This window comes from Ictalurus punctatus, chromosome 2, assembly GCF_001660625.3.
Source record: "Ictalurus punctatus breed USDA103 chromosome 2, Coco_2.0, whole genome shotgun sequence".
In the NCBI taxonomy this organism is placed as follows: domain Eukaryota; kingdom Metazoa; phylum Chordata; class Actinopteri; order Siluriformes; family Ictaluridae; genus Ictalurus; species Ictalurus punctatus.
This window is the reverse complement of record NC_030417.2, coordinates 5,501,485-5,515,247: the sequence shown is the minus strand read 5'-3', so window position 1 is coordinate 5,515,247 and position 13,763 is coordinate 5,501,485. Positions and strand designations below refer to the sequence as shown.

At 37.2% G+C, this 13,763-nt stretch overlaps 1 long non-coding RNA gene across 1 annotated transcript; it reads left to right on the top strand.

The window, feature by feature from the left end:
* The first annotated feature begins 9,392 nt into the window (after positions 1-9,392).
* LOC128635235 (uncharacterized) lies at positions 9,393-11,371 on the top strand. Its single transcript, XR_008398165.1, has 4 exons — positions 9,393-9,528; positions 9,612-9,683; positions 9,867-9,934; positions 10,222-11,371. It is a non-coding gene; the product is annotated as an uncharacterized LOC128635235 (long non-coding RNA).
* The last annotated feature ends 2,392 nt before the right edge of the window (positions 11,372-13,763 follow it).

Here is a 13,763-nt window from a genome sequence, read left to right as displayed (position 1 = left end):
GATATGTGCAGCACGATTGAAAATCACTGAGCTGCATAAGTGCTAAATCTTGTTTAGATTTACCACCATCTTCAAAAAGTTTTAAAGAAGTGAACATAGTATTAAGAAATGTGTATAAATAATTGTAAAAACTGGAAACTGATCAGTTTAAAGAAATCTGCACATTGTGTGTTGTGACACGCTGGCTGCGTCTGAAATGGTGTACTACCCTACTACACAGTAGGCGAACAGCAGTACACCAGAGGGGTAGTAGTTATGTCCGAATTCTCCAGTAGGTGAGAAATAGCAGGATGGTGTACTGCTTCCGGTGAGATTTTCCAGTGTGCAACCGATGGACACTACGTGAGTCAAAAATCCCACAATGAGACAGGACTGGTGCGGACGAGCTCAGAAAAAAATGGTGAAAGATGGTGTTGGCTCTTTTTAAGCATTAAACCTTGTTTAAACAGGACTTGTTTAACAATACCTGAATAAATTGTTAACATGTTGAAGGTTTAAACAAGAAAACAGTTGTCACAGCGTTTGAAACCTTTTTTGTGATCTCCATCATGCCTTAGCCGACCAAGCTAATGGCAATGAATTTACCTCAGCCTGTTAACCCCACCCACTTTATATTACACTAATTCAGTTCATTTTCCTGATCTGCATTTTACCATCAGTGCAGTTGCTTTAATCTGGTGGTCGTTTTAGAATTTTTGTGTTTATGATGACGTCAAAGGTCACATGACAATACTAACATGGCAGATGCAGTATGTCCGGGATTGCAGTCATAATACACACACATACTGATTAGCACGTACTGTTTCAACAGCCATGCAGTAGGTACTGCATCAAATTCAGTATGTACTGACACAGTACACGATTTCAGACGCAGCCGGTGTCTAATCACAGCTGTCTAACTACAAGTAGCTCTCTGGGATTTAAAAGAAAAATACACACATGATCACAAAATAGTGTAACACACACAATAATTAGGAACTGGGCTGAGAAACAAGAGATTAGGGATTAAATGTACTGAATCATAAGTATTTTCATAAAATTTAATTTTGATTTATTGTACATCATACTGTATTCAGTAGATTGTGAGTTTTTGTATGTTTGTTTCTGTAGGCTGTTCTCTCTCTGCTGATAATCTGAGAGATATCACAGGACACAAATGTGGTTCAGTGCTGTTCCCCTGCTCCTGCTCTGACCTGCACACCAAACCTCAGAAATTCACCTGGTGGAGCTACAAAACAGGACCTGCGACAGAAATGTTAAATGATGAACATTACCGTGACAGACTTCAGCTGTTTAATCACATTTCTCCTGCTAATCTGTCTTTGTTCATATCTGACCTGAGACAAGAGGATGCAACAGACTACTGGTGCAGCACTGAGAAGGAACACAGCGACATCAAGCTTCATGTTAAAGGTAAAGTATTTAAATACACAATAAAAGTTGATATTCAGTGAAAGCAGACTAGATAAGTCTTCAAATGAATTATAGTTACATATGTAACAAAATATCTTCTCCATTTTCCATAACTGAGGATTTTACACTAATGAGTCATATTTTAACAAAATAAAAAAATCAAGTTATAAATGGCAATAAATACTGATTATGGGTATCAGACTGTATAATAATGGGTATTACACCTGTATAATTCCTTCATTACAACTGACATAAGCCTTCATAAACATTTATAAAAGCTTCCAAAGGTGTCAGAGTTGTTTTTATAAATATTGTTTTTATCACAACTTTCTTATCTGATACATAGAATTTATATGATAATGTGACATGACATTAAAATCAATTTCATTATAAAACAGAGTTGTGTATTATAATACATAACTCTGTTTTACAGTGCAGTGATGGTCACCGTCAAATCCTTCACTATGTAACATAAAGCAAGTTTTCATGTCACCGTTTAGACCAATTTCCACGTTTGAGACACGTTACAGAAATGTCACCTTTGTCCATTTCTACACAATTTTACCCTCATGCATAAAACTATTAGCCACCTCATTACCGTTATGTGACACAGACAGACCAGAAGGAGACTGAGCTACAAACTGAGTTGTTCTAATGATCTAAAGTAAGTCATTACACAACCTTACCTCAACAGAAATCTATATCACTAGACAAGGTCTTCTCTCAACTTGGCATTTACATTGAGAAATGCAGACTTTAACGCCAATTCCAAAAACATTGGGACGCTGTTTAAAAACTGAATGCAATGATTTGCAAATTGCATAAACCCATATGTTTTCACAATAGAACGTGGAAAACACATTAAATGTTTAAACTGAGCAAATGTACCATTTTAAGGAAAAAAATAAGGTAATTTTGAATTTGATGGCCGCAACACATCTCAATTGTCATCTGACGTGACAACAAAAGGCTAGAAATGTTAGTGTTACTAAAAAGAAACAGCTGGAGGTTAATTGGGAACAGGTCATTAACATGATTGGGTATAAAAAGAGTATATTAGAGAGGCAGAGTCTTTCAGAAGTAAAGATGCGCAGAAGTTCACCAATGTGCGAAAAACTGCATCTACAATTTGTGGAACAATTTCACAATAATGTTCCTTAATGTAAGATTGCGAAGAATATGAATATCTCTATAGTACATCAACATCTATAGTACATAATATTATCAAAAGATTCTAAGAACCTGGAGAAATCTCTGTGCGCAAGGGACAAGGGTAAAAGTCAATATTGCATGTCCGTGATCTTCGGGCGCTCAGGCGTCACTGCATTAAAAACAGGTATGATTCTGTAATGGAAATCACTGCATGGGCTCAGAAACACCTCCAGAACTCATTGTCTCTGAATACAGTTTGCCGTGCCATCCACAAATGGCAAATCCACAACTGGTTAAAGCTCTATCATGCAAAGAAGAAGACATATGTGAACATGATCCAGAAACGCCGCCGTCTTCTCTGGGCCAAAGCTCATTTAAAATGGTCCGAGGCCAAGTGGAATAGTGTTCTGTGGTCAGATGAATCGAGATTTGAAATTCTTTTTGGAAACTCAGTTCAAAAGCCTATGTCTATGATGGTATGGGGTGCATTACTGCCTGTGGAATGGGCAGCTATCAATGCTGAAAGGTATATACAGGTTTTAGAGCAACATATGCTTCCATCCACATTCCATCCCATCTTTACTTCTGAGAGACTCTGCCTCTCTAAGATACTCTTTTTATACCCAGTCATGTTACTGTCCTGTTGTCAATTAACCTAATTAGTTGCAAAATGTTCCTCCTGCTGTTTCTTTTCAGTAAAACTTACTTTTCTAGCCTTTAGTTGCCCCAGTACCAACTTTGTAGAGATGTGTTGCGGCCATCAAATTTAAAATTTCCTTATTTTTTCCTTAAAATGGTACATTTCCTCAGTTCAAACATTTGATATGTTTTCTATGTTCTATTGTAAATAACATATGGGTTTATGAGATTTGCAAATCATTGCATTCTGTTTTTGTTTCCATTTTACACAGTGTCCCAATTTTTTTGGAATTGGGGTTGTAATACTATTATGGATGTTTTTACGGAGACATTGTAAAACATTAGCCTTATATTGACGGCATATTTGACAAACTATTCTTTGTATTTGTTATTAATATGCATGTTGCATGGTGCATGGTGGCTTACTGGTTAGCACATTCGCTTCACACCTCCAGGGTTGGAGGCCCTGTGTGTGCAGAGTTTGCATGTTCTCCCCGTGCTGCGGGGGGTTTACTCCGGGTACTCCGGTTTCCTCTCCCAGTCCAAAGACATGCATGGTAGGTTGATCAGCATTTCCAAAGTGTCTGTAGTGTATGAATGGGTGTAGTGTATGAATGGTGTTAATATGTGTGTAAATGTGTATGTGGTTGTGCACCCTGTCCAGGGTGTACCCTGCCTTGTGCCCCATGCTCCCTGGGAGAGGCTCCAGGTTCCCCCCAACCATGAAGGATAAGTGGTATAGAGGATGGATGGATGTTAAAAATGGGTGGGGCAAAGGTGGTTCTATAGTGTCTGCCACCTTTCTTGGGTCCTGTTGTCCAACAGATGGTTACTGGTTCACCCATGGGGTTTTGTTTTGTTCTTCTCTTCCATATGTTTTCTTAGCTTTGTGGTAAGTTGGGTGTCTGTGGATATTGTGACGATCATGGTGGGTGGGTATTTCTCCCTCTGTAGTATTATGTGTCATTTGAAGGTTCAATTTATTGTTTTATGCTTTCTCGACAATTTGTTAATATTACTTTTGTAGTCATAACATATGGCAACAGAAACTCCTCATATAATCATCTGGAATGTGAACAGATTGAATGGTCTCATTAAGTGAGCTGCCTGTCTTAATTATTTGCATAGACAGCACGTTGACCTGGCACTTAATCAAGAGTCACGTTTGAGGAAATCAGACGTCCAGAGGTTCTTTAATAAATGTTATCATGTTGCTGCATCAACCCCATCAGACAGTAAATTTCGGGGTTCATTTGTCGTGTTGAAGGCTTTCTTTTAACATCTTGGAAAGATATAGCTGTGAGGATGGTAGCCTGTATTTCATAAAAGCTTATATAGTGGGTCAGAATTTCACTTTCATTTCTATTTACACTGTCTGTTTGATCCAAAAAAAAAAATTCCTGCTTTAACTTCAACTTTACTGTGAATCCGGGATTGTTTCCTTATCATCGGTGCTGATATGAACACCGTAGTTGATGCATCCTTTGGTCGTTCCTGTTTCCATAGTCATTCAACACAGTCTTCATCAATGACTCCTCCGTAGATTTACGTCCATTACTGTACCTTTATGTCCGATTTTAGATTAACTGATGTATATCGCACTCTTCATCCCACTATGAGGCAGTACACCTTCTATTCCTAAACACATCAAAGTTACTCTAGACTGGATTATATTCTCATATCTTCTGCTTCATATTCAGAAATACACAGTGTTGTAATTATGTCCTCTATATCTGACCACAGTGTAGTCTCAGCTAAAATCTCTTTTGTGTCTGTACCAATCAAGGCTGCATTTTAACAATACACTGTGGGTTATAGAGGTGAATACCGGTTCAGGGTATAATCCTCGTTTTCTCTGGGATGCTGTAAAGCGTTGCAGACGGGATTCTTCTACCTCATTTGCATCTCACCTAAACAAGACTAGATTAAACGCAATATGTACTCTTGAGACAAAATTAAAGAGGCTAGAGTGCCTTCAACAGAGTTCACATTCTGAGAATGTCCAGTAAAGAAATAATAGTGACACATGTAGAACTCAGTCAGAGGCCGACTTACCATTAGGCAAACGTTGGCAATTACTACCAAGGGCCCCCAAAACACTGCATAAACTTGTAGTTAAGAAAGTTCTATTTTTACTTTTCTCTAATTAATTATGTTTTTCTAAAAATCCATACGCTAAAATGCCATCAGAATGCTTACACTTTTGAGTGTATCAATGGTTGTGCAAACGCTGGTGACGTCCCGTGTGGTGTACAGACAGAGTAAAAACGAAGCAAAGCAGCAGTGCTGAAAAAAGGAGAGAGCAGGAGAAATTTTTATCAAAGCTTACATAAGCTATGTTGTGTTATTCACACTTTTATTTCATTAAGGCTTGCTTACTGCAATGCCCTGTATGCTGGAATTAGCCAGTCTTCACTCTCGTGTTTGCAACTTGTACAGAACGCTGCAGCTCACTTTTTGACTGGGACCAAAAAGAGAGAGTACATAAGACCCATCTTAGCCTCACTCCACTAGTTACCGGTGAAATACAGAATTGATTTCAAGATCCTATTGTTTGTTTTTAAAGTCTTGCATGGTCTTGCCCCATATATATTTCAGATTTCCTCAGCTTTCGCTCTTCCACACGTTTGCCCAGATCCTCCTCTCAGTTGTTACTGACCTTTCCAAACTCACGATTACAAACCAAAGAAGATAGGGCCTTTTCTGTAATGGCACCGAGGCTTTGGAATAGCTTGCCCCTCTCTACCAGATCTTCCCCTACAATAAATTTATTTTAATCACCCTTTATATTAAACTCATTTCTTCACGCAGGCTTATCTATAATCTGCCCTGTCTAGCTGCTTATTCTCTGGTCTTAGTTATATCTGGTTTGTTTTCTTATAATAATTATTTGTTTATATATTTATGTTAATGATATTTTATGCTCTATTTTAATGTATTCCTTATTATGCATGATGTGCAGCACTTAGATCAACACCTGTGTTGTTGTAAATGTGCTATATAAATAAATTTGACTTTGAGTCATATAAAGTGTAATAGAAAAGTTATTTTTTTGTAACTGTCACATCTTCATTCTGGTCTTAGCTGTAATTAGATGCGTGTGAATTTCACACCTTTTTCTGCTGTCTCTCTGTCAGTGACCATCTTCACTTCCTGCATTACACCTTATTTAAACTGATCAACTTAAAGAAATTCTGTAGAATTACTCTCTCCAAGTAGTCTTTATTTTCAGATGTAGTAACATGGTGTCTAACTACAGCTGTTTAACTGCAAGGAGCTCTCTGAGATTAAAAAAAAAAAAAATGCACACATATATGTCATAGTCACCTGCTTTTTTTTCTGCTGTGACCACCATCGTCACTTCCTACATAACACCTTATTTACAGTTACTATTAAATAATTAGTTAAATGCATTTGTCAGTATTGTGTTCATATTTTCAAAAAAATGTTTTAAAGAAGTGAACATGGTATTGAGAAATGTGTATAAATAATTGTTAAAACTGGAAACTGATCAGTTCTGTATATTGTGTAGTATTACTCTCTCCAAGTGGTCTTTATTTTCAGATGTAGCTGTAACATGGTGTCTAACCACAGCTGCTTAACTACAAGTGACTCTCTGGGATTTAAAAGATAAATACACACATGATCACAAGACAGTGTAACACACACGTAGTAGTTAGGATCTGGGCTGAGAAACAAGAGATTAGGGGTTTGAGTCCAGCTGATGATGATCCACTACTGACCCTGTGTGTTTAAGTAAAACTCTTAATGACAAACTGGACAGTTCCTTCAACCTCATGACTTGTTTTTTTCTCTCTCTCACCATCAGCTGTGAGCTTTATATTGACAGATGTGAACCTTTCCTAATCAAATCAACACTAAAATATGTTACAATCCAAAGTAAACTAAATATAAACAAACAAACAAACAAACAATTATTTGCTTGTTGCATGTAGCAATTCTCAAATTATCCCAAAATGCATTTTCCATATCAGGGCTCTACAGTGCGACCATTTCACTCGCATTTGCAACTGAAAAGTACAGAGCCCCCCTAGTGTCCGGTAAGAAAAAAAATACAGCCATGTGTAAACTGTACCCTCAGATTTGTAATCCGTGCCCTCAGTGTTGTAAACCGCGCGCACCGTGTTAAAGTTGGGTTTATATTGGACATTCGCTGCACATTTGAGCTTCTCTCTTCTTTTTCTCAAGAAATGATACACAAAAAGGACATAATGTGTATTTTCTTAATAATGTATATTGAGTGGACAAAGAACCAATACAACTGAATGTATTTTTAAATTTTCTCCCGTTAAAGCCCACAGAAGCCAATCATTAGGAAACGCAGGTCATCAGCGCTTTATAGTAAGGGAGTCAGTAAGGGACCGTCTAAAAAGTGCATGACCTGGGCAACTGTATAAAATTCTACTAAGTTTATAGTCGTCTACTTCACAGAATATCTAACTTATTGCATTGTTAGTATACAGTATGGATAAAGAATTTGTTTTTTATAGCATATATAGTATTAATGATATACCTTTTTATTACACATATAAACTTATTGTGCCATATAAAAATCTTATACAGTTGCCCAGGTCAGCAGACATGGCAACACTGTTGTCACGAGTTCCCCTTTAAGCAGCGCGCTGTGGAGCATGTGAGCGCACATGTGAGCTTTTCCCTTGTTGATCGTGGCATTTCGACACGTGCATTTGTTTATGTTTGTTATGTCTCCTCCCCGTTCTGTCATTGGTTATGGTTTCACGTGTGTCCGAATTGCCCTCAGCCGTCAGCCATTATGAGGCTGATTAGGTTTGTATATATACCGCGGGCCTTCCAGCACACAGTGCGGAATATTAGAGTAGATTAGTTTAGAGTAGATTAGTTTAGAGTAGATTAGTTTAGAGTAGATTAGTTTAGAGTAGATTAGTTTAGAGTAGATTAGTTTAGAGTAGATTAGTTTAGAGTCTTTATGATAGATAACCACAGTCACAGTTCATAGTTTCATGTTTAGATTCATAGTCATAGTTCATGACATGTTTAGGTTCTTTTATTAAGTTCATGCTGGTTTCTCCGCTACCAGTCCCTCGCTGTTGTTTGTTTCATGTTTGGTATATCGACCCTGTATCCCGTGACCGCGACTTTGATTCCTGCCTTGCCTCGTTTATGCCTGTTTGCCGATCGTCTGAACTTTGCATGTTACTGGATTACGTTTGTGGATTACATTTTGGATTTACCTGCCTGTGTTCTCTCATTTAAAAAAACTGTTCCAACCTCATTTGCATCCGTCATATCTCCGTTACGTCACGATACGTGACAACTGTACTGGGGAACCCATCTAAAACTTATAAACAAACAAAACTAATAAAATGTAAAGACAGAACATGTGCTTAGTTATAAGTAAATCATTTAATATAAAAATAGATATTATAATAACTTCATAAATAAAATGAGAAATTAAATGGTGTTTAATTCCCATGGGTTGCATTTAATATCAATTTGACATTAAGCTTAGTAAGCTATTTCCTTTGAAGGCTATTAGCCTTTTTCCTAATATGGATCATGCTTGTGTTAGTCTACTTTTAATTAGGACTCCTTATTGTTTAAGAAATTTAAAAACAAATATTTATGCTGTTTATCAATTAACCAACAGTATTTCTCATTGCTATTATTTTAACTCAATTAACAGTGACCATGAGCAGAGAGCTTACATTTAACTGTTTATGACAGACCTCCTGATTAAAGCTTAAACAAAAAAAAAGATTGGTATCTGGATCGGTATTGGCTGTAACAATCCTGATTGGTACGTCCCAAATGAACACTATTAAACTAAAGTGCTTTGCATCTGAGGTAAATGAACTCACCCAATCACATCCTATATGAGATTATTCAGAGATATACACAATATACACAGAGCAGTTTGAGAACTGAATCCAGAAAATGTCTAATAGTGTAACTTTAAATATATTTAAGAGGAGCAGACTTCAAACACTGAGGTTTATTGTATTTGTTTACAAGGTGGAACAGGTTAACAGTTGTTTTTTTACATACAGTCTGTAAAATTAACTGAAAATATTACATTTAGTTTATCAGAAGGTAAATTAATGTGTCATGGCTCACACTATGTTCCTAAAGTCTGTCATAATTGACAAGCTCAAGTTTTCTCATGAATACTTGTGTTAAGAGAAACTTCAACACACTCGAGGAAAATAGACACAACACCTCCATCAGAACCGCCTCAGAGTAAAACAACAAACTCTCCACCTGCATCATCCTCAACAACACTGGAACAAGATAAACAGCAAACACACAGCAGCCTCCCTCTAGGTGCCAAAATTTTTCATCAGCCATGAAAAAACACATCTGTATTATTACATTTATTAACATTTTTGTTGTGTTTTATTACACAGTTTTTGGCATTCTGGGAGTTTTACTGCTGGTGATATCCGGTGTAGTGGCATTTATTTGTTGGAGACGCAAAGGTACAACACACACACACACACACACACACACACACACACACACACACACACAAAACAAATTCTGAGATTGATTAGCTGAAAACCTGTAGAAGCAACAGCACTTCTGTAAGTGTCTCTGGATAAGGAAAATGAAATTGTGTAGTTTCCACTAGAGGTGTGATTTCTGAGGTCTTTTCTCTATAGGAGGAAGATGTGGAGAGAACGTGATTACTGAAGGACGTCTGGACTGTAAGAGAAAGCAGAAGGATCGGGTTAGTGTCATGTGGTTAGAGTCATCTTTAAAGTCTTTGAGTCCTACTGTATTCTTAATGTAATCTCCATTCAATTCTGCATGACTTCTACAATAACAGTTATTGCAGATTTAGTTGTATTTGTGATACACTGCAGGTAACATGCATGAACCTCACATGCTTTCACTGAACAGTGAGTTATAGGAAAATATCTTCTATTAGAGTTTTGTGTTGTCTTTACCGGATTTTACTTGCCTCTTGGAGTCCATAGTAAAAGCCACATAATTTATATATCTGTCTTTCCACAGACTGAACCTGATGTTACTTACTCTACTGTAACCCACGTGAACACAGGCGGAGCAGCACGGGTCCAGATCAACGCTGGAAACAACACTGAAAATGCCAGCATTCTCACAACCTAACCACAGTAAATATCTAGAATAATACTGAATACATACAGTATATTAAATACACACCATGGTAAGCACAGGATTTACAGTATTGGCTTTGTTTATTTTAATGTGACTCTTTTTTTTTTTTACCATTATTAGCAGATTTAATCACATTTGTGTGCTGATGGATAATCCTGCAAATTATATTTTGTGTGTTTGTGTCATTTTATATCTTTTGTGTACCATACTTATATCATTCTTTAAAAAAAAAAATGTTCTAGAAGGCTTTTGTCATCACCCTGTTTGCGTAAGGCGATTGCTGTAGAAGTTCTTGTTTGTGTCTGTCATGAGAAAGTCTCTCTGGACTGAATGTGTGCTTCTAAACTAGTTGTGGTGAAATTGTGTAGTTGTAATGTAATTGTGAAAACCTTATAACATGTTAAAGGGTGCATGATAGTGTGCTTGTTGAGTGTGGAGTATCACACAGTATTCTGTGCATGGTATATCTTTGTTTAACTTTGAGAAAGAAGAAGTAGCCATTTTCCCATCAGTCCCCACTGCCCTGGCCACAGTCTTGGAGGCGGAGCTTAGCCTGCCTTTTATCTAGCTGCCAGTGCAGACCAGTGTTACCAATTTAGTGACTTTTAAGACCCCTTTAGTGACTAACGACCCCTACCGACCCCTAACTAAATCTAGCGACTTTTTGGACAAACCTTAGCAACTTTCCAAATGTCACCAGTACTGTCCTACAAGCGCGAGGTCTTTATTTCCTGCTGCACTCTCACCTCTCTCTATGTCTGCTCTGTTCAGTGAGAGGCTGAGAGCCAGAGCAGCACATCCTGTTGATCGCATGGCAGCTGACATAGACGTGAATGTAAAGCAATTACAAAAAAGAAGCAATTGCAGGTGTCCCACCGATTGATTTAACAATGTCATGAATAATGAGACGTGCCCTTCGTCCTAATTACATCACTCTTATGTGAATGTTTTTAGAACGTAAGATGAATGGAATGCAACATATTTTACATGTAAAATAGTCCATGTTATTACAGTCTAGTTCTCTTGTTCAAAGTAGTTATAGTGCTCAGAAACTGATCATTCATGATCATTCAGATCATTCTTGTTCCATACCTGTCCATTATATAGACATTATTTATTATTATATAAATAATGAAAAATGAAAACTGCAAAAAGTTAGATCCTTGTTTCATTAATTATTATTATTATTATTATTATTATTATTATTATTATTATTATTACTATAAAACGGCCGTCTTCTTTTTTCTTTGTACTTTAGTGATTTTGCATACAAAATGACATCATCCCTGCCCCACTCTAATGCTATGGTGCCTGGTTTGTAGACTTTACACTCTTTGTTGTGAGGATGATGTTTTTGCCATGCTGTCTTAAAATGTTTCATCTTCATTAATTTAAATAAATAAAACTAAATAAAATAATAATTGTGAATTCCTGACTGTATATGAACTCAACCGATAACAACCTGCTCACAAAATAATAATAATAATAATAATAATAATTGCTCCGATCCTCAAAAAGCAGACCCCAAAATTCAGCTGATTTCAACTTTTCCCTCAAATCCATACTGAGAGTCAGGGCTATGAATTATTCGTGTTCCCCCTTCATGTGAATGATATATCACTCCTAGCCACTCCTAGCCTTTTCAGTAATACCATATCCTCAGCATACAAACACAAAGGACGTGAGTGTTTAAATTTATAGAAGGCCAGGAGAAAAACATTACACAGAGCCATCCATCCCTGGTGAAAAATAAATATGCTAAGTATATTAAAGTTTGGTATACTTCAGTGTACTTCCATCCAGATTAATGATCAATATATTTCGAGTGTGTTAATGATTCGTTAACTTGAAGCTTGCTATTTTGGAACAACTAATTTTGTACTACATATATTTTAGTTGTAATTTAATTGTAGTAAAGTACAATTTGAAGTGCATTTAGTGTACTTTTGTGTGCTAAAGTGAAACAAGTTCAAGTGCACTTTCAAGTTCAAGTACTCTTTAAGTATATGCTTGTATAGGGACTAACTGCATGCTTAGTGAAATTAAAGTGTACCTTACTTGTGTTAAAAGTACATTGCAAATTTATTATGAGTGTCTTCCAAACATACTAGCAATATACCATGAATATATATATTTTTTTTTTTGCAATAACAGTATATGCTCTGTGGCCTTCAGTTGCATGTGAGTCTACGAGTCCGTTGTATGTCTCATTTGTGATTTTAGCGCTTGTGAGGGTTCTCGCGAACGCCCCCTTTAGGCCCTCGATGCAGTCTTCATCGAAGCCCACACTGCTGCAGTCTGCTAATTAACAGTCTTTGCGACAGACCAATCAGAAAGCAGAGGAGGAGTTTAGTTGACGTGGGAAGCGGAGGAGGAGTTTCAATTGCAGATTTTAGCCAACATGACAGAGAAGAGGATTTTTAAGTGTAAGTTTTGTTTTTAGAATTAACAGTGACTTCAAATGTAATTTAACTGTAGCTCTAGCTTTTATTAATATTTCATTATATAGTCTGAAGATAAGAAATGTGAAATTATAGTCAAAATCTTACTCTTTCCGGCATCATTTCGTTGACTCCGTCCCAAAAGCCTTCTATTAACAGCCCCATTTCCCATGTGAACTGGCGCCTTAGCGCCCCATAGGTCTGCACTAGCTGACGTCACCAAAGTGTGGACTCGGAAGAGGGCCACATAGGTGCAGTGTGCCATTTGGGACAATGGGCGTGACAGATTGCTGTAGCCACCTCAGTTCTAACGGCAGCGGGGAGCGCGCGTGAACCGATCATCTCTTCCACTTTACTACTAGTTACAGAATGAAATAAACATGAAACTTACTGAACTGTATTAGCTCTCACGTAATCATCATATCTGTGTTTCAACCACGGAAAGACGCCAATAAAACAGCTTGTAAGCAATATGTCACGTAACTCTACATTTACATCAGAACTCGTATCTCCATATTTCGTCATTTTCATTATTTAATTTTTTCCATAAATCAGTGCTATTGGTCACCCTTTACATCTGTCTGCGTGTTTTACAAAGTCATTGACTTTAATGAAAAGTCATTAGAAATGAGCATTTAAGTGGTCTATTTAATGTGTGGTTTTTTTTTTGTTTTTTTTTTGTTTTTTTCTCCCCGGGTTGCATGCCCTGAACTCCCCTAGCATTTCAGCGTCCGCGGGGTCAAAATCGCTCCTAAGACCCTGGAACAACATAAAGAGCTCTGCTAATGAACAATTATCTGTAGACCAGCTGTAGTAGCATCTTTATGGCACAAGATGTCGCTACTTAGCCGCTTAGCCATAGCTCACTACAGTCTACTTGTGAGTTGGCTCGGTCCCTCAGGCTTCCTAGCGGTCATCTAACAAATTTAACTTGAGTTGATAAAGTATAGAAACTGCCGTTAAGATCATGATACATGT